The 20025-nt window shown below is 37.5% G+C and overlaps 1 protein-coding gene across 5 annotated transcripts in view; it reads right to left on the bottom strand.

The window, feature by feature from the left end:
* The window catches only part of Cep350 (centrosomal protein 350kDa), a 150475-nt gene extending 140104 nt beyond the window's left edge, over positions 1-10371 (bottom strand). For all 5 annotated transcript variants that reach the window (XM_013521299.1, XM_013521305.1, XM_013521308.1 and 2 more), the window contains exon 1: positions 9981-10371. The gene's annotated coding sequence lies outside the window, so the exon portion shown is untranslated. The remainder of the gene's footprint in view (positions 1-9980) is intronic.
* Between the last annotated feature and the right edge of the window lie 9654 nt (positions 10372-20025).

Raw genomic sequence — 20025 nt, 5'->3', positions numbered from 1 at the left:
TATATATTATATATTATATGTATAATGTGTGTGACACACACAAATAGCTAAGATGACTGTCCTACTAATTTCTATTAGTTCATTGAAAGGAACAGTTAGTGCTTATATTGCTTGACCAATTTTGCATGCCTATATCTTGTAATCTGAGTAACTACTTTGAAGATAACAATATGCAATATAATAACCATTGTTAATTTTCTATCCTCTTGTTTTGAAATTCTGTGCTGTTTTTATTTTTTTCTCTTAAAAAATTTTTTAGTGTAGTAGTATTAGCCCAAAATGAACAGATTCTTTACAAGAATTACTACAGATTCCATTTTTAATTACAAGCCTATAACCAAATTTAACTGCCTTGTTAAGAATTCTATTTCTTTAGGAGACAGGTTCTCTGACTCTGTAAGTATGAGGATGTCTGTCATTGGATACCGATCCTTAACAGACCTAAAGGTTACTTCATATACATTGAAATATAGTAACAAACATCCCAAGATCTTCAATGGACAAAAGAATCTCCAAGGAGCAGGAAAAAGTCAGAATTCCTACACAAAAATCTACATACTCAAGAGTCAAAAATTCAGACACACTGTCATAGATTATATTAGATTATTTCAAGCAGTAAGCTTTAATGCGTTCTTGCTCTTAAAGTTAGTCAAGTAAACCTGACGCTGTCTCTGGAACTGTGGCACTCTTTAGAATTAGATTTAAAAATCATGAGTAATACTTACTTCATGGCACAACCTAATAGGACTCATTTCATAAACAATTTGTGTCTAAATTTATAGAGCATTAATTCTTTCTTAGTTGAAATTATTTAAAATATTTTAAAATAATATTTTATTTAAATATGTGCATATTTACATACATATGCACATATAATTATTCTATTATTTTTTAACATGTTACCCTGTAAGACCTTTCTTTTCCTTGGTCTTTTTCTCTTTTTTTGGTACAGGGAATTGAACTCAGGACCTTGCGCTTGCCAGGCAGATGCTTACGCCACTAAGCTAAACCCAGGCCCTTGACCTAAATCCCCAGTTCTTGGTCTTTTTAAGACAGGGTTTTACTATGCAGTTCAGACTGGCTTTGAACTCACTTTGTAGCCCAGGCTGAGCTCAAACACTCAGCAACCCTCCTGCCTCAGAATCCTGAGTGCTGGGATTACAGGCATGTACCACCAGGCTCAGCGAGACATTTTTGGTTTAGGACTGGCTCACTTTTCGTATTGTATGAAACGCCTGACTTCATATGGTTTTTGCCTATTTGCAATCAAGAATTAGATTCTGAGACTTATCAGTGGAACTATAATTCAGCAAACAGGTCTGGAATACCTACTGTGTACTGCGTACTATTAATGGAATAGGGATAACAAAGAGAAATAAAACATTATCCCAGGCTGGGGATATAGCTCAGTGGCACAAGTACCTGGCTGGCAAGTACAAGGTCCTGAGTTTGAGTCCCAGTACCAAAAAAAAAAAAAAAAAAAAGACATTAAAAAATTATACCTACAGTCCTATGTTAAGATACAAAGTAGTAATATAGAAGGGAAAAAGGACAATAAGGTGCTATGGGTCCACAAAAAGGAAACAACTACAATTAGGAAGTTGATAAGGGCTTCCAATGAAAGAAAAATTGTTTTTGTTGATTTTGCCCCTCAATTAGCTAAGTTATTGAAGGTCAAAGAAAATTTTCAAAAAGTTTTTTTCCTTGTTTCTTTTTTCCTCAAAAAAAGAAGTGACAGTAAGTACCTCTCCTCTACCTTTTAAAAACTCTAAAATATATACAAGTACAGTGAAAATTCTGCTTTGTGTCCTGGACCCTCATTCTCTCTCCTCGGATTTAACTGGTGTTGACAGTTTCTTATGAATCAGCTTTTGTAGTGCCAATTATATACTTCAAGTTAGAAAAAAATAACCCTTACTTGTAAACTATACAACACCTTTAGAAGAGTAAGTATTTAATACCTAAACAGTAAGCAAGCAAAACATAGACTCATTTCTGGGGATTTTTTGGTTCATTAATTTTTACTTATTCCTTTTTCTTTTCACTGTCTTCAGCTCTTCTTAAATAAAAGACTAAGAATACCTTTAGTCAAGCTGTAGTTTAGCTCTGTTTCATTTCAGTATGTGACTTTATTTTCTCTATTATCTTCACCCTGCATAATGAGTACATTATGTATTCATGTAAGAATGAGTTTAAAACGAAAAAAAAAATTTAATATTATTACAGGAATAGTTTTGACCTCAAAGATATTGCCCAAAACTGCTTGATCCTCCTATTGCTGCATCAGGCATGAATAGGAAACCCTCAGAGATGCTCAAAAATCCCTGTCCTTTGAAAAGTGGGATAGATTTTACATTCAGAATAGAAAAGAGGAACTCGGTATTTCTGATCTGTGTAACTTAGATGACTGAGTTTCTTTTATTTTTAGGGAATAATCATGAATCAGCTTTTGAAGATGTTGAATTTGGTGTAGCTCAGGCTGGCACAAGCTCATGGCAATCCTCCTGCCTCAGCCTCCCCAGTGCTGGGGTTACAGGAATGTGCTACCATACCTGGCCTGACTTTTTGATTTCTTAAGCTATGTGGTACTCTTTCTTGACTTGAGATCATTGTACATATTGTTCCTACTCCCTGGAAAACCCTTGCCTATTTTTAGCTAACTCCTTTATTTATTCTTTATGTCTTAGCTCACTTTCTTCTGTACTTCTCAGATTAGGTAAATTCTTTGTATCATATGCTCCCATATCACCTCTGTATTTACTTTCACTCCAATTGTAATGTGTTCAATATAGTCTAACCATTAGACTGCTTGAGGGCAGGGGCCATATTTGTTCTTCTCAGGGTGTATCCCAACTACTTACCACTACTCATTCCTACTACACACCGGGCACACAAGTATGTTAAATGAATCAATGGTATGGGTCAGACAGAGGAAAAGATTTTTCATGCCTGATGCAGCAACAGGAGGATCAAGCAGTTTGCTAAAACAACTAAACTGCTTTGTTTAGGAGGGAAAGGAGGAAAAAAAAAGCTTCACCAGCAAGTGTCTGTTAGGAAGTTCTATCCTACAGGGTGAGTTTGGTAATAGTTGAGACACCTGGATTAAAAAAGCATTTTTTAAACAAGTTAAGGTGCAGTGAAGTTAATGGAACAGAGGTTCAAAAGAGGATAAAATCTAGATGGGAAAGCATGGTGAGTTCTGCTAATGAGACTCTGTGAGCAGACAAGGGATTATGTAAATGATAGCTGAGCTTGAATATTATGAAAGGCACTATGGGAATACTGCTGGAGATTTTCAGAGACTGGAGAGAGACTTGGATTTCCATCTATCATTTACCTGCTGAATAACCATGGAGTAGTTCCATAGTCTGCCTGATAGTTTCCTCATTGATAAAATGGATATAAAGGTACTTGCCTGACTGGTTATGATAGAGATTAGAAATAATTTATAGAAAACAATACAGCCCTTGTTTAACAGAGAAAGAACACATACACAGTAGCTATGATTATTAACACATAATTGTCCACAGTCATCTCCTATAATGTTAGAGGTCTATAATTTTGGGTTCTGGTTCAAAGGAAATGTTGCTGTCAGACATTGTGGAGCTTTGGAAGACAAATGTTCTCAGGATAGTCTGTCCACTTATGTTCATTTTTATGGAATTATCAGTGTTCTTACAAGTTTAGGTTTCAAAGAGTACAACTGAAGATAATCTCTGAAACTATGGTTCTCAGAGTGAACTCTGTATTGGGTTCCTTGCAGACACTTAAAAATACAGGTTTGAGCCAACCATGGCAGCACACACGTGTAATTCAGCACTCGGGAGGCTGAGGCAGAAGGATCATTGAAAGTTTAAGACCAGCCTGGGCTACAAAGTGAGTTCAAGGCCAGCCTGAACTGCATAGTGAGATCTTGTCTCAAAAAGACAAAAATAAACAAACAAACAAACAAAAAAAAAAACCAGGTTTGTAGGCCTCTTCTCAGACCTGCTCATTCAAAATCTCTTAGAGGTAGTTTGGATATCTCTGTGTTTAACCTTTTATCCCAGTGATTCACTCCTAAAGTGTGCTCATAGCTGTCTGGAGGAAGGCACTACATGGCTGCTCTGAATCTCACATGCAGTGGAATGATACGTCTTGCATTATTTAGAAGAGCTACTTAAGAGGCTTAAAAGGTAGGTACAAGACTAGATTTGGTGATATATACCTATCATAGGTATTTGAAAGGCTGAGGCAGGAGAATCCCAAGTTTGAGGCCAATGTGAGCAATAGAGAGAGAAAGAGACAGACAGACAGAGACACTGGGTTCAATCACTACCACTACAAAAGAAAACAAAACAAAACTAGCTAGAGGGGGAATTGGGGAGAAGTGATTTTTTTTTTATTTTTATTTATTTTTTTATTTTAAAGAGAGTAGTAAATAATAAACAAACCAACAAATAGAACAGTAGCATCATACCAGTATCACAAAAATAAACAAATCAAAGCAAGAACATTCAGAGTGATACAAAGTCTCAAGACAAAATAATACTAATCAACAGTGGTTGTTACATTACATATCGCTATCCTCAACTATATTGCTCAGATGCAATGGAATTACAATGGTGAACTCCTACCATCTTGTCTAGTTAAACTCTGTATTATCTCTACTGTTTTATCAAAGAATTATTTTCTTATTCCCTATAATGATTTGAGAAGTGATGATTTAAAAGTATACTGAAATGCAAAGAATCGCTTCCCTATTTGCCAAGGATTAAACAAGGTGGCATTGATTAGCAGATGTGATGACTTTATCATTGAAGGTGCATTTTGACATATTATACTAGCATCTTCAGACTACATTTTGTGCACTATTTTTTTGTGAGTGTCTGGCGTGGGGATAATGGTGGGGACTGGGAATTGAACTCAGGGACTGGCCTGCTAAGCAAATGCTCTACCACTTAGCTACATCTTAGCCCTGGAATTAGTATTTTTACTGAAACTAAAAAGAACTGATTTAAAAATATTAGTGTGTTGAAAGTAAGGGCATTTGTTTACTTATCTGAGCCTAGAACTCCTGAACCCAAGTAATCCTGCCACAATCTCTTGAATAGCTAGGACTACAGGCATCTGCCACAACACCTGACTTAAGCATTGTTTCAGAGATACTTTTGGTTCATTTTATATGTAAATGTTCATGAAAACATATTTTTTGGAAACTATATTTCTTATTTGGGGTGTCAAGGTAAAAAAGAGCTTGAGTTCTTCCTAAACTTTCTCTTCACACAACACTTGATGTCTCAGAAATTTTTTCATGGGACTGTTATGCAAAAAACAAACAAACAAATCCCACCTAACAGTTTCAACAGTGAGGGTAAACCCTTTAGAGTTTTCAATAACAACAAATAGCCAGCTGTGGCACATATACTACAGGTTTACCACCACTGGATTAGAACGTGTAATTAAGTATGTGCTAATATTTAATAACAATATGAAACATATATTCATGTAAACTGGAAGAATTATTTTTATTATTAAATAAGCACAATTACTTACTAATGGAATGTGTGTATCTGGCAGATATTATACAACTTATCAAACCTTGAATCGTTTTGGCCACTGCCATCTTCATTTACTAGTCCACATTACTTTTGCACAGTACTTGCCGTGATCACAGCAGTTCTCCCAAAACCTAGTTCTGTGTCGTAAAACAAAAGAGCAAATCTCATGTGTATCACTTCAGACCAGTAGTTCCTACAGTATCCATGTGAGTTTACGCTGATGTGCTAATGTACCTCAATGCACAGTTTGAGAACTTTGAGCTTAGAAACATTATTCCAGCCAATGAGTTTGCTTTGTAAGTTAAGAAACAGGACTGAAGATCACAAAGCTAGTAGAAAAGTAAATTACTTATTAGAGGTTTTCATAGATTAACTTCAACCTTTCATCAACAAAAGTTTCAAAATAGGATCTAATCATGTATATTCTGTGGATGAAATCTGTAGATTTCTTTAAAAAACTATATTCAAAACCACATTTAAAAAAAAAAAAAACACACACAAAAAAAACACATTTATACTACCAGTAAAAAAATTCTGCTTTAGCAGTTTATTTTTTTTTAAAAGAAAGAAGTTTCAGAAGCTATAAAAATGGGCCAGGGATATAGCTCAGTGGCACAAGCACTTGCCTGGCAAGTGCAAGGTCCTGAGTTCGATTTCCGGTACAAAAAAAAAAAAAAAAAAGAAGAAGTTATAATAGTGAGTGTTAACAATAAAACAAAAGAAAGCATCTAAAGGGAAAAAAGGAAAGCCATTATTTCCCCAGGGATAAAACAGGCAACAGTCTTAACACCTATCCTTACAGACCTTTTTCTAAGTACATATAAAATCAAAACAAAATTATATTCTGTTGCCTAAATGTCTATTTTTTATAATCATATTGCATAGCATAGTGCAATTTATTTCTTGCAGTATTATATCATGAGTGTCCTTCCATGTCAGTACATAGTAGTAATAGCAAATACTTATGTGATATATACTGCACTTACTTAGGACACAAATACTAACACATTTGGTTTTCACAATAGCCCTGTAAAGTAAGAACCATTATTATATTCAGTTTATACAGAGGTTAAGTAACTTGTTAATGGTCAATGCAAGTACAAGTGATGCAGTTAGGACTTGAACCCAAAGAATCTGTTGTATGATCCATGAGCTGAAGGACATGCTCAGCTGCTTCTCATGAAGTAAATTTAGAGATACCCAAAACCTGTTAACAACTGCAGAATACCTCACAGCATAAATATACTACAATTTTAACTACTCCTCTACCAATGGACATGTAGGATATTTTTTATTATTTATAAATGTTGGCATTTATTGGTAATAATGCCAATCCAGACATTCTTAAAAAATTATTCCTATGCTTTGTGTTAAAATTTATGTAAGATAAACTAAAAATGAAATTATCCTATCAATGAGTATGCACACTTTTAGTTTTGACAAGTAAGGCAATGTTTCCTCCAAGAAAGCTGTTCCAGTTGCATCAACATATAGTTCCAATGACAGGATAGACAGTGCAGATTCATTTTTATATGAACAAATACTTTTGATTCATAAAAAGCACAGCCCGTTTTGAATTTTTAATACTGAAAATGATTACAGTTATGCACTGATTTGATAATTATCTCATACTAAATAAATGTAGACTCAGCAGGTGTATAGTGGATTGTCTCCCAGTTATAGAACCAATTATGAATGAGATACTTCTCCCTGTATGACTGTTTTCTTACATATAAAACATGAGAATTGGACTAGCTGGCATTTAAGATTTAAAACTCCCAAGGCTGTGATTAAGAAGTGACTTAACATTATTACAACCCTACAATTACAGTACCAGTGTAACAGGTTAGGGTCTAAAGCTCCGATTTTCTTTAAATTACAGTAACTACTGCCAGGTCACCTAGGCAAATCATTACAATAGTCAATAAAGATTTTAGTATCTACCTATGGCCTATTCTTAGTGGCTTTTCAATCCCAGGTTGTCATTCCCCTGCTACCTAGCAAATCTGAACATATCTCTAGAGTACACACCTAAAAAAAGCTGAAGGGTACATAGGAACTAAAAACTAGCTTTTTGTTTTGTTTTTTAAAATATTATCCTGGGACCTCTCTTTAGTCAATTAATTCAACTCATATTTACACTGTATGTTAGGCAGTAGTGTACAGTGAACGAAAGATCTCTGCCAACTTGGACTTAAGAGGCCAGATTAGTAACTCAAAATATCCACATGTAAATGTAAAATTACACTTACAATAACAAAGAAAACAATAACAAAAAAATCAGTTCAGGAAAAATTTTAAAAACACGCAGTATTTTCCTTTTTTTTTTTTTAACTATTTGTGACACTAAAAATTGTTTGACATGGGGGGAAAAAAATCAATAAAGAAAACTATTTCACAATTTGCCCAAGACTGCAAAAATAGTAATCACAACTGCAGTTTAACCTTTCAAATCATCAACTGTCTCTATAATAAAATTATCAAGATTTTACTATTTTCCAGATATGATATGTTACTACTGATCATATGGCCTGAATGTATGTTTTACATCCAAGGATATAAAGAAGTTTCTAAAGAATCTTACTCAAGCAAAAAGTGTAGAGAGGTAAGATGATCCATTATAATAATTAACAAAATGTTACAAAAATGATAATACTTTTAAAGGACTGACAACATAAAAAGCAAGTCTCATGTAAAAAATGAACAAAAGTAGAATTTTTAAAAATATTTTAAATAATACTAAATGCCAAGAGTATCTGTTAATTTTTAAAATAAAAGCACATAATTCTAGATGATTAACAGAAATAAGTAGTATTTAAATAAATAAATTTTCTGGTGTGTCTAGTTTCCACAACTGCGAAATAAGGATATCTGCCATACTTCTTTAGAAGATATTGCCATAAAGACTAAATTTTTAAAAATCAGTTATTTCAGACAACGGCTTCTTTTTTGCTCTTACAGCCAATTAACAAATAAAAGTGGTTAGGTTGGGTCTTCATCCCTTCTCCCGCCTGTAATGTCTAAGTGTTACAAAAGGGGCAAAAGACTGGCAACCAGAAGCGGAAGAAGCAGAAGAAACAAATTCTAAAGTGTCATAAATTACCCCAGAGAAGGTTGGCTGTCAAAGGTATTAACCCTCTTACATACCAACATATTTCAGAAAATCAAAGACAATTCTTCACATGTAAAAACTGTTTACATGTGTAACTCACCATCTCTAGAAACAGTTCTGCTATTACCTCGGAGGGGGGAAATACACTTTGTATACAATGTATTCTAGTTGGATTTTTTTCTTATTAAAGTATCTTGCATTTCATGTGATGATAGTTCAATGGCTCAGATTTTATTGCACTGAATAGTTTGTCAGTTTAGAATACCAAAACCATTACATGTTCATGGGTCTGAAGCAACTTCTAGCATAGATCTAACAACTAATCCGCCAAAGTCACAATCCCAATCAGCAGCACACTGCCCTGTTTAAAAACCATAGTTTAAGATAAATATTTCAGGTGGAGGGCACCTTGCAGTATTTCATCATTATTTCCACAAACTTTTCAGGCTGTTTCTACGTCTACCTATCTAATACAGACTTTTCCTTTAAAAGCCTTAAAATACAAGCCAGGAGAAATGGTTAACATGGCAACGTCAACGACTTCTTCAAAATCAAAACAAAATCACCATCAAAACACAGTACATGGATACTGATCACTATGCTTGAAAACCTATTTTTTTTCCTAAATGAAAGATTTGTTAGTACATTAAAACCACATTAAAAATCTATACCTATGTGCAATTTCCCAGCTGAAAATTTAAAATCCAGGAAAACTGCAAACCTTATCTGTGGCATTACCCAAGTATTATTTAACATGGTGGGCTGCATTTAAAAGAGGGACTATGGGAAGAAATACTGACAACTTTCAAAGGGTAAAGCTTTTTAAGTCTCCCCTAAATCACCTGTGAATAAACCGGTACACTACAGTCATGCTGGACTGGAGATCAAAGTTTTTCCTGTACTGTACTTGAGACAACTGTTGCCCCCACCGAAAAGGAACAGAAACTGATCATCCCTGCCATTGGGACCGGTCTCCCGGAATTTCCCAAAATATGTTCAATCGCCAAAGGAATATACACACTTCTCGAAACCAAAGGAGAGAGGTATCTTACCTGTTTAAAGACCGGGGTGGGGGGTGGAGCACTGACTGGCAGGTAAGCCAAGAGATTCCACCGTCGGCTAGCACCGGTGGGATACGAAACCCAGGTCTCAGGATGACCCTCCCGAAAAGCCTCAGGACCAGGGAGGTTCGCCAAAGGGGACCCCAGGCAGGATCGGAGGGCCCCGCCCCGCCTCTCTCGCCACCACCAGGAACCTGGGACCGCGGACAGAGGCAGCTGAGGCGCAGGGAGCGTCCGCGGTCCCCGCCAGGTCCTCCTGCAGCTCACCTGAGAGTGTCGCCTCCGCCTTCGGCTCCCACGGTGCATCCCGCGGGGCCTGGCGGAGGGTGCAATGACGCCGCCCCGACCGGCCCCAGGGCTGCCCGGCCTGGCCTCACCGCGCCGGGGACGCACCGGGTGCCCGCCTCGTACGGACTCCCGGGATTCCGCCTGTCTGCGGGGAAGGAAGGAGAGGCGAAAAGACGCCTCTCCTTCCCCGCAGCAAGCCACGTCCTGAGCTGAGGCTCTCTGCAGTTCTCTCTGGCGCAGGTCTGGCCCCGCTCCCCCGCCCGGGAGTCACTTCGGCAGCGGCGGCCCAGTCGCCATTACAGTCCAACAACTGACACGAAGGAGGAGCGGCGCCGGCGGCAGCGGCGGCGGCGGCGGCGCGAGGCAGGGCGGGAGTGGTCCGGAGCCAGGCAAATCTCGCGAGAACTGTTCTGAGCCGGTACCTCAGGAATGTAACTTTGGACTAGGGCCATGTTGAGTGTGGCCAGAGAATGAGGGCGAGATAGAAGGAAGAGAGGAAACACGAGGAAGCCATGTTTGGTGTGGCGAAGTTGGGCCTGGCGGGACTCGGGAGGAGCTAAAGTATATCCGCAGAGGAGACCACCTCCCCCTTCCCTTTGACTCTAATTGGGCCTTCTGACTGCGCATTTCATCCCGAGCGAGGAAAACATGCTGGGGATTTGACAAGGATGAACTCGAAGTCTGGGAACGGCAGCTTTCTGAGAGTTTAGGATGTTTCACCAGTTGTCCAAATAAAGCGTCATTTCAGTCAGTTTCAGAATAATTGCAGCTCTGCGGTTGCAGCAGTTTCCCCGCTGCTGTCACTGTTGCCGTTTTATCGTAGGGATTACAGTTCTGTTTAGCATGCGTCCTGTCTAATGGTTTAAGACTAAAGCAAGTAAAATGAAGTTTTCTCCCATTGGGTGCTGTCATTAATTTAACTGCGCTTTGAGAAATCCTCCGAGGGCAACATATTTTCTCCTATCTTTGTCTTCTTTTCCCTGTCCTCGCATGGTAAATTCTGTCATCTGTCAAGACTTAGTTTAAAAGACAGCTCTGCTGTGAATAATGCCATCTTCCTCTAGGTATTCATTGTTTACAAGCTCTCCACTCATCATTTCATCTTCTAGACTCATGGTTATTTACCCAGAAACTGTTTCTCATCTTTTAAGCACCTAGAAGACTTTGAGTTCTCCTTTAATACCCGCTAGGGCGTAGCACAGTTCGCTAGGACATTGTAGATGCTCAATAATTGTTTTCGAGTAAATCATATCATTAACAGCAGAAGGCAGTAACTGAACCTTCTTCATAGGGCCTGCAACTGTACCTGAATACGATGTAAGTGTATACACAAAAGTCTTGCACACATGTAAAATGTGTACTGTGTCTCCCAGAGAACGCATCATAGAAAAGAACAAGAAGGACGAGGAATGTGGCTCAGCGGCACAGCGCCTGCCCGGCAAGGACAAGGCCCTGAGTTCCATTCCTGGCACCAAAAAAAAAAAAAGAAAAGAAAAGAAATGTGGGTATCTCAACCATGCAAGTGGTAGAAGGGGAAAAAAAAAAAAAAAGCAGCATAAGGAAAGTGTAGCTTAGATTTTCGCCAATCTTGCAATGTATATTATTCTCCTGAAGTTATACAATCAGTTTAAGTAAGTATACTCACTTTAAAAAAAAGAAGAAAAACTGAGTTCTGAAAAGCTATTTGTCCTGCAATATACCATCAGTAAAAAGGAGATATGAAATTTAGTGTTCTTTAGTTCAAAGGTTACCTATTCTTGTTCAGCCCTCATGCTACCTTCCAGGCAACAAAGAAAACAAAAGTTTTTGTCATTATGTCAACAGCAGCCTTCCTTGGTATCTCAGCCTGTGCTCAATTTCCTTCTCCTTATGCTGATCTGTCCTTTCCCTCACCTCCAGAACCACCTCAGATGCATCAGTTGCTCTGCTTTTTAGGGGCTGGGGATTTAGCTCAGCGGCAAAAAGCGCCTGCCTGGCAAGCGCAAGGTCGTGAGTTCGGTTCCTGGTACCGGAGAAAAAACAAAAAAAAAAAAAAAAAAAAAATTGCTCTGCTTTTTGACATCCCGTGACACTTGTTTAAGCTGTATGGATTAAACTATTGAGCATATCAAATTTTGTAGTACTTGTTCATAGTTTTGTGAGAGTAACTTATCTCTGAAACAAGATTTGAAGCTTAATGCACACAGATTTGTATCCTTCCTAGAAATTTCCCCAGTGTTAGGCACATGATAGGCACTAGACATGGCTCTTTTTCTCTTCTGCCATTTTGTTTTGTTTTGAAATGGGGTTTTGCTATGTTGTCTAGGCTGGTGTTACACTCCAGGGCTCACGTTATTTTCCCACCTCACCCTCCCAAGTAGCTGGCACTATAGGTAAACACTACCACATTCTGCTCTCTTACTTCTTAATAGATAATAAGATCAAATTTTTATGCACTTTATAGTCTTTGTTGGTTAGTATAGTTTTGACTTTCACTTTTCTCTGGATAACTAAGTCTTGGCCCCAAATTTCAGACTATCTCTCCAATTAGCTGTCACCACTCTCCACAAAGACACAGAAGTCATAAGCATGCACCTTCAGCTTCCAAATGAAGTTTGTCATTTTTCCTCTCTTCAGTCCTACAAAGCCAGATCCTCTTTCTTCCCCTTTATTTCTGTTAGTAACTATTGTAAAAACGTCCTTTCAACTTTTGAAATGTTCAAAAATATTGTACAATCCTCTCTTTTCCTTGCTCTACCCAGTTATTAAGTCTCTAAATATTGTTGCATATTAAAAAAATATTGTTGCATATTTCTTTTTAAAATATTTTATTAGTATATATTGATTGTACATAATATTGGGTTTCACTGTGGCATTTTCATTCATGTATACAACATATTGTCATCATATCCATCCCCTCCACCTTACTGTCTGTGAATCAAGCCTAATGATATCTATGCTCTACGGTTAGGCTAAAGATAAGAAGTAGCACCAGGACATTAGAAGACAGAAATAAACAATGGCTGTTACCATGTCCCAAAATGGTGGTGATACATTATGGGGAAAGTTACATTCGAGTCAAAATGGATCGTAGACATAACCTACTCATTTCTACCTCTAGGCCTTTGTTTCCTAACTTGAAACACATATTAGCCTGGTTCACAATTTCTGCCACATTCTTTAGTATTGACTCAAAAGTTACAACTACAGAAAAATTCCATGATGTTCATATTTTGCATGTGTTCTTCCACCCTTGAATTCCATGATTTTGTGTATCCACTATAAGATAATTCTGTATTTGTCTTGCACATCATCATCGAGTTTGATTGTAAAGTCCTTTGCCTCATTCATTGAGGACTGAGACCGTGAACTCTGGACTCAGAACAGACCTGGATTTGAAGCCTGACTGAGTTTATTAGCTATAAAACTTATTAGCTCTAAGAGTTTGTTCAAGTTATTTAATCTCTTTTTGTACTTCAGTTTCTACTTATGAACAGTGGAGATTGCAATGATACCTACTTATAGGGCTGCACAAAGATTGAAAGAAGTACCATACATAAAACACATAACATAGTACTTGACACATGATAGGCACTCAAAAATGTTCGTTACTTTTTACCATTTTCCATAAGCTTAATCAATACCTTACTTGTACTAGGCACCCAATATTGTTGGAATTAAATTGATTTTTATTGAATTTTATTAAATTTTGGGTGAATAATTGTATGTTTACTCTCCTGGAAGTATGAAATTTGGTACTGTTTCTAGACAACACATTGAGAAATGGAGACCTACAAGTATGCTAATGTAATGATGCTGTCCACTCTTTGTAATAGATTTAATAAGATTATATGGCAGAATTGACTAGTGATTGTGTGTGTGTGCGCGTCTGTCTGTCTGTCTATGTGGCACTGGAATTGAACTCAGAGCCTTCATACTGATCTACATTCAGTCCATTTTTATTTTTTATTTTGAGGTCTCCTGAAATCACTAAGTTGTCCAGGGCCCAAACTTAAGATCCTCCCACCTCAGTCTCTAGAATGATGGGATTTACAGGCATGCACCACTGTACATGACCAATTCTTTTTCTTAGAGGATTTCTCTGTGTTAAGTATTCTCCTGCTTTGCCTCTGAAGCTGCAACTGTCTGGTTGAGTATACTGGATTGCCTCTCCTTTAACTGGCAACTCCCAGTGACTCCTTATCTTCTGCCCTTAACCAAGTAATCCTCTTTCTCTGGGGTTTACCCACGCTTGTAGGCTATCCTCTTGGGAAACCACCTTTTTTTTTTTTGGTTTTTCTCCGGTACCGGGAATCGAACTCATGACCTTGCACTTGCCAGGCAGGCGCTGTGCCGCTGAGCTAAATCCCCAGCCCCAAGGAAACCACAATTTAAAGCAAGAAAGATTTATTTTGGCTCATGGTTACAGTCCATGGCTGATGGACTTCAAGGCAGAAACGGGATGAGAGAGGGCCATGGCACAGGAGAAGGTGCTCAGCACATGGTGGCCAGGGTGCAGAGAGAGAGGACAGGAGCAAAGGACAAGAACATACCGTTCCAGGTCACACCCCAGCTGACCCACTGATGCATGTAGCATCCCTGTGATCCAATCACCCTCTGAACACGTGAGACTTTGGGGGGATTTGGGGACCTATAGAGAGATTTTGAAGTTTTAGATCTCAACCATAACAGGAGGACTCCCTCAAATTGATTGTTTAAGAAAAATTCCTATAATTTATTTCTTTTTTTAAATTTTTAGTTTTGAATAGTATATTCACATGGTTCAAAATTTCTAAAGTACAGAAAGGATAAGGCTCCCATTTACTTCTAGAAACTCTAGTTTGCTTCCACATAAACAGCCAATTAGCAGTCTCTTATCTATCCCTTTAGAGACATTGTATACATTTTTTGAGACAGTGTCTCCCTGTGTAGTTCAGGTATTATGTAGCCCAGGGTGGCCTTGAACTCATGGCAATCCTCCTGCCTCAGCCACCCAAGTGCTGAGATTACAGGCATGAGCTTCTATGCCTAGCTCACATTTTATACATGTGCAAGAAAATATTATATAGCTTCCTATCTATTCTTAACACAGATAGAAAACCATTCATATGGGATCCTTTTTACAGTGACACCTAAATTTACAATTTGTAGGGCTAGGGATTTAACTCAGTGGTGCAGCACCTGCCTGGCAAGCGTGAGGTCCTGAATTCGATTCCTGCTACCAAAAAAATTATAGTGATTCCTATGTCAGGTCAGGTCCCACATTTGGTCCCTCGTGTTCACCAATCTCTGACTCCTTTATTGGAGCAGAAACATTTAACTTCTTCTCTGGTACTATCCCCCACTGTGATGTCAGATTTGTTTTGCCCATCTCTGAATTTCACAGTTTATTATAATGAATGGAAAGGAGATTCATCCTTTCAATGGATAAATTTAATACTCAGTGGTGGATCAGGTTATAGGTCAGATTTGGCATCCAGGCTTGATATTTTCTTAGACATCTCTAAACTGGGCATGGTGGCACATGCATATAAACACTCCACTTTGGGAGGCTCAGGTAGGAGCCCAGCCTTTGCAGCTTAGTGACTTAGCAGTCTCTAGTACCAGGTTCAGTCACCAGTACTGAAGTGAGAGAGACAGAGAGAGAGAGAAAATATGAATTGTTTTAAACACTCAGGGTGAGCAAAGCCACGTTATAATAGTACCAGTCGGGTGAGAATGTTCTTGTGTCTCATTGAGTTCTTTCTTACTTCCTTAACTCCCCTGCCTTCCTCCCTGAGCAGAACAGAAATTAAAATTAATAAAGATAAGGAAAAGGACACAGTCCAGATAAAGAGAAAAGAAACACATTCCCCCTTCTTGAAAGATAGTGTAACCACAGAATGTCTCTTAGGAGGGGTAGAAATTGTACCTTTGAGTAAAGATTGTAATGTTGATTCAGATATTAAGCTCAATGTTTTATTACTGAATTAATTCTGTTTGCAAGTTAATGTGATAGAAGACTCTCTACTAAGTAAAATTGGTCAGAAAAGCCATAGGATTTGCCTAAGTAGTATCCAGGAATAAGAGATGGATTTCCCCAAGGGAAGAGACTTATAAAGGACAGTGGAAGAACAAAACAAAGTTGCTTGTATTATAACCTCCCTGAGTCTTGCTTATTCAGCAGGCATCAATAATAAATTTACCAAAGACCTGATCTTTACCAAAAGTAGAGATCCCAAGGACCTTGAACAAGCAAAGAGTAACAGTAGGTAGAAAAGCAGAAAGTTTACTATAGAAGCACAATAACATTTCACACACAAAGAACCAGGTATATAGGGGCGGGGGATTTAGCTCAGGGGCACAGCGCCTGCCTGGCAAGCTCAAGGTCCTGAGTTCGATTCCTGGTACCAGGAAAAAAACCAAAAAAAAAAAAAAAAAAGAACCAGGCATAGTGGCACATGCCTGCAATCTCAGCACTCAGGAAGCTGAAGTAGGAAGATCATTATGAGGTTGAGGCCAGCCTTGACTATAGAGTAAGTTTAAGGCCAGACTGAACCAAATAGAAGGACGCTGTCTCAGAACAAACAAACATTCCACAGGCAAGAATGGAAAGATAGAGGGGAAGAGAAGAAAGAGGAAATAAAAAACAATGAGTGGACATAGTCTACCTTTGAAATTGTGAATAAAAGAAAGAACAAATAAAGAAAAAGTAAAGATGAACAGCCATAGTCCAGAAAGTTCAGTGATGTAAAAAACTCAAAAGCCAACTTTGAAAAATGGCAAGATGTTATACATCATTAACAACCAAGGAAAGACAAAATAAAACCATAATAAGAAACAATTTCACACCACTAGATTAGTAAAAATTAAAAGATCTGATAGCCACACATGTTGGCAAAGATGTGAAAAAATGGAAATTTTATTCGCTTCCAATAGCTCGATAAATTTTCACAATTTTGGAGATCAGCTTGGAAACATGCAGTACAGTTGAAAATGTGCTATGGCACAACAATTTCACTAAAAATTGTCCACATTCTCAAGCTCTTTGTTACTGAACCACAATATGATAAAGAGTTGTGCAAGGATGTAATCCACTATGTCATCAAGCACACTATATATGTACACTAGCCTCTTCTCAAAAGAGAAGACCTTCTTGATGAAGGAAATAGTGTGTTGATTTATATTTTGACTTAAGTTCCTTTTCTCAGTGCAAACTTAAACAGTTCACTGCCATAAAACACGCATTCAAACGCACAAGGAGACAAACATAAGAATTTTTATAAAATCATGATTTATAGTAGCAGAAATTTGGAAATAAGATGTCCATCACTATCGCAAAGGATAAATAAACCTAGCAATGTTATACAGTGAAACTACTAAACAGGGGCTGGGGCTTAGCTCAGAGATGGAGCACTTGCATAGTATGAACAAGACTCCCCAACACCCAGTACTATAAAAAGGAAAGAAAAGAGAAAATACTAAGTAGACCGGAGTGTAGCTCAGTAGTACAGCACTTGCCTAGCACACCTGAGGCCTTCTGTTCAATCCCTAGCATGATTGGGGGAGAAACAAGCAAACAAACAGAAAACATAATAAAATTAAGCAATAGTGAAAATAAGGAATAAAATTCACAAATATGATTTTTAAAAAGCAGGTTGCAGAAGGATATATACAGTATAATGTCACTTCTATGAAAGTTCAAAAGATGAACAATACAGGTATAGAGATTTTTTTGGCAATATATACAAATGTAGTAAAAAGCTTTTTAAATGTTAAAAATAAAAACTACTAAATTCAGAAAAGTAGCGCTGAGGGAGCAGAATGGAATTAATATGTGACAGGGGTAAACAAGAGAAGCTTCAACTATGTGGGTAATATTTTATTCTTAACCTAGATATGAATTTACAGATGTGTGGGTATTGTTTTTTGTTTGTTTGTTTGTTTTGTTTTCTTTGTTTATTTGTTTTTGAGATGGGGTCTCACTATGTAGTACAGTTTGGGCTTGAACTCACTACAGAGGTCAGGCTGTCCTCAAACTTGTGGTGATCCTGCTGTGTCAGTCTCCTGAGGGCTGGGATTACATCCCTACACCCAGCTTTATTATTCTTTATAGCATTTAAATTCCAAAATGTTAAATACATTTAAAAGTAGAAAATAAATAACAAGAATTTTAGAGTACAGCCAGGGAGTGAAAAGCTAAATAATCAAGATGGAAGAATAAAGGAGAAAATATGAAAAATGTAACTTCAGTTGAAATGGTATCCTACTGATTTGAGGCCCAAGAAATTTTCTACTTTGTAACACTAGATAGAAAAGTACAGTCATTATTTTTTTAACCAGAGTTTAAACCAATTTCCATACGTAACAAGAAACAGTAGCAACTTTCTTCGGGATAAATTAGTTCAAATTGTGGAGCAAATATCAACTGAAAAAATGATAGTGTAGGATTATCTTTATCCCAAACTGTCTCTAAACTACTGTTCCATACCAGCAGAGAAATCATCTCATTACCTCAGCTCAGCTCTTTCCCCACCTAAATACCCATAGAGGAAGCTGTGTTGGTAAAAGAGCAATACAGCTGGTTCCAGAAGAAAAGAAACTCTTAAGATTATGCTAACACTGTCCAAATTTGTATCTAGTCAAGTCAAACAAGTTGTCTTCTTTGGCAGTTTTATTAATTGCATTCCCATTACATGTTCTTTTGTAAAACAATTTCCTAGCCCTAAAACCCTTAATTTTACTTTGGACTTAAAGTAATTTAAAAAATAAATCAGTCTGGGGATGTAGCTAAGTGATAAGTTTTTTTAAAAAAAGAATACTAAAAATTAGAGCAATTAAAAACTAGAAATTGGCCAGGCACGGTGGTGCACGCCTGTAATCCCAGCACTTGGGAGGCTGAGGCAGGAAGATTATTGTGAGTTTGAGAACAGACTGGGCTATAAAGTGAACTCAAGGCCAGCCTGAACTGCATAGTGAGACCTTGTCTCAAAAAGACAAAATAAAAATAAAAATAAGTTTTGGAGTTTATATTTCTCCAACAATAAAATTCTATTTCAAAAAAAAAAAATTCTATTTCCAGCCAGAAGTGGAAGGGGAGTGGTCAGGAAGTGGGTTTTAAAAAGTTATGTAGTAGTTAATTTTCCGTGGCAATGTGGCTAGGCCTTGGTATCCAGATATTTGGTCAAATACCCACCTGGATATTGCTGTGAACATATTTTTCAGTTGAGATTAAATAGGGTTCATCCAATTAGATGAAGGCCTCGGAAAAAAAAAAAAAAACACTTGAAAAATAGAGCATCAAGTATTAGTAATTCTAAAGGAATAGAAAATACATTTTAGAATTTGAAAACATTTGTGAGACAAATGATATTTTTGAGACATAACTACACCAATATATTTTATCTCACATACTCTTTTTACAAAGTGATATTAATATTCCTCCATTGAGAGGCGAGGTCTCTCCCTCATCCTCTGGAACCTGAGTGGAACCTTGTAACTGCCTTACACAACAGAATACAGCCAAAGTGATGAAAGGTAACCTCAGAGGTTAGGCCATAAAAAGCAATGCAGATTCTCCTTGTGCCTCTCTCTAGGGACACACGTCTCAGGAATCTTAATCAGACATGAAGTTCCATTGAAGCTGCCATGCTGAAAGACTCATAAAAAGATACCCAAGAAGACCCTGATATTACAGATACCAAGTATTTAAATCTTTTCAGCACTAGCTACTGTACATAAGATGGAGTGATGATTCCAGAGGATTTTATTCCCCCAACTGTGTGGGAGTTCTTCAGAGAAACTATGTTTGTGGAGGTTGGCAAATCCAACATCTCATAGGTAGACCAACTAGTTGGAGACCCAGGCAAAAGCTGATGTAGTTCAAATCTAAAACCCTTCTGCTGGCAGAATTTCCTGTGTTCTGTTATTTTTGAGGCCTTCAACTAACTGGATGATCTTTACTTTAATTGCATCTGAAAAATACTTTCACAGCAATATCTAGGTGAGTTTTTGACCAAGTATCTGGATACCAAGGCCTAGCCACATTGACACATAAAATTACATG

This window comes from Chinchilla lanigera, unplaced genomic scaffold (assembly GCF_000276665.1).
Source record: "Chinchilla lanigera isolate Chin_1 unplaced genomic scaffold, ChiLan1.0 scaffold00005, whole genome shotgun sequence".
NCBI classification, from domain to species: Eukaryota; Metazoa; Chordata; class Mammalia; order Rodentia; family Chinchillidae; genus Chinchilla; species Chinchilla lanigera.
This window is presented reverse-complemented; position numbering and strand designations above follow the sequence as displayed.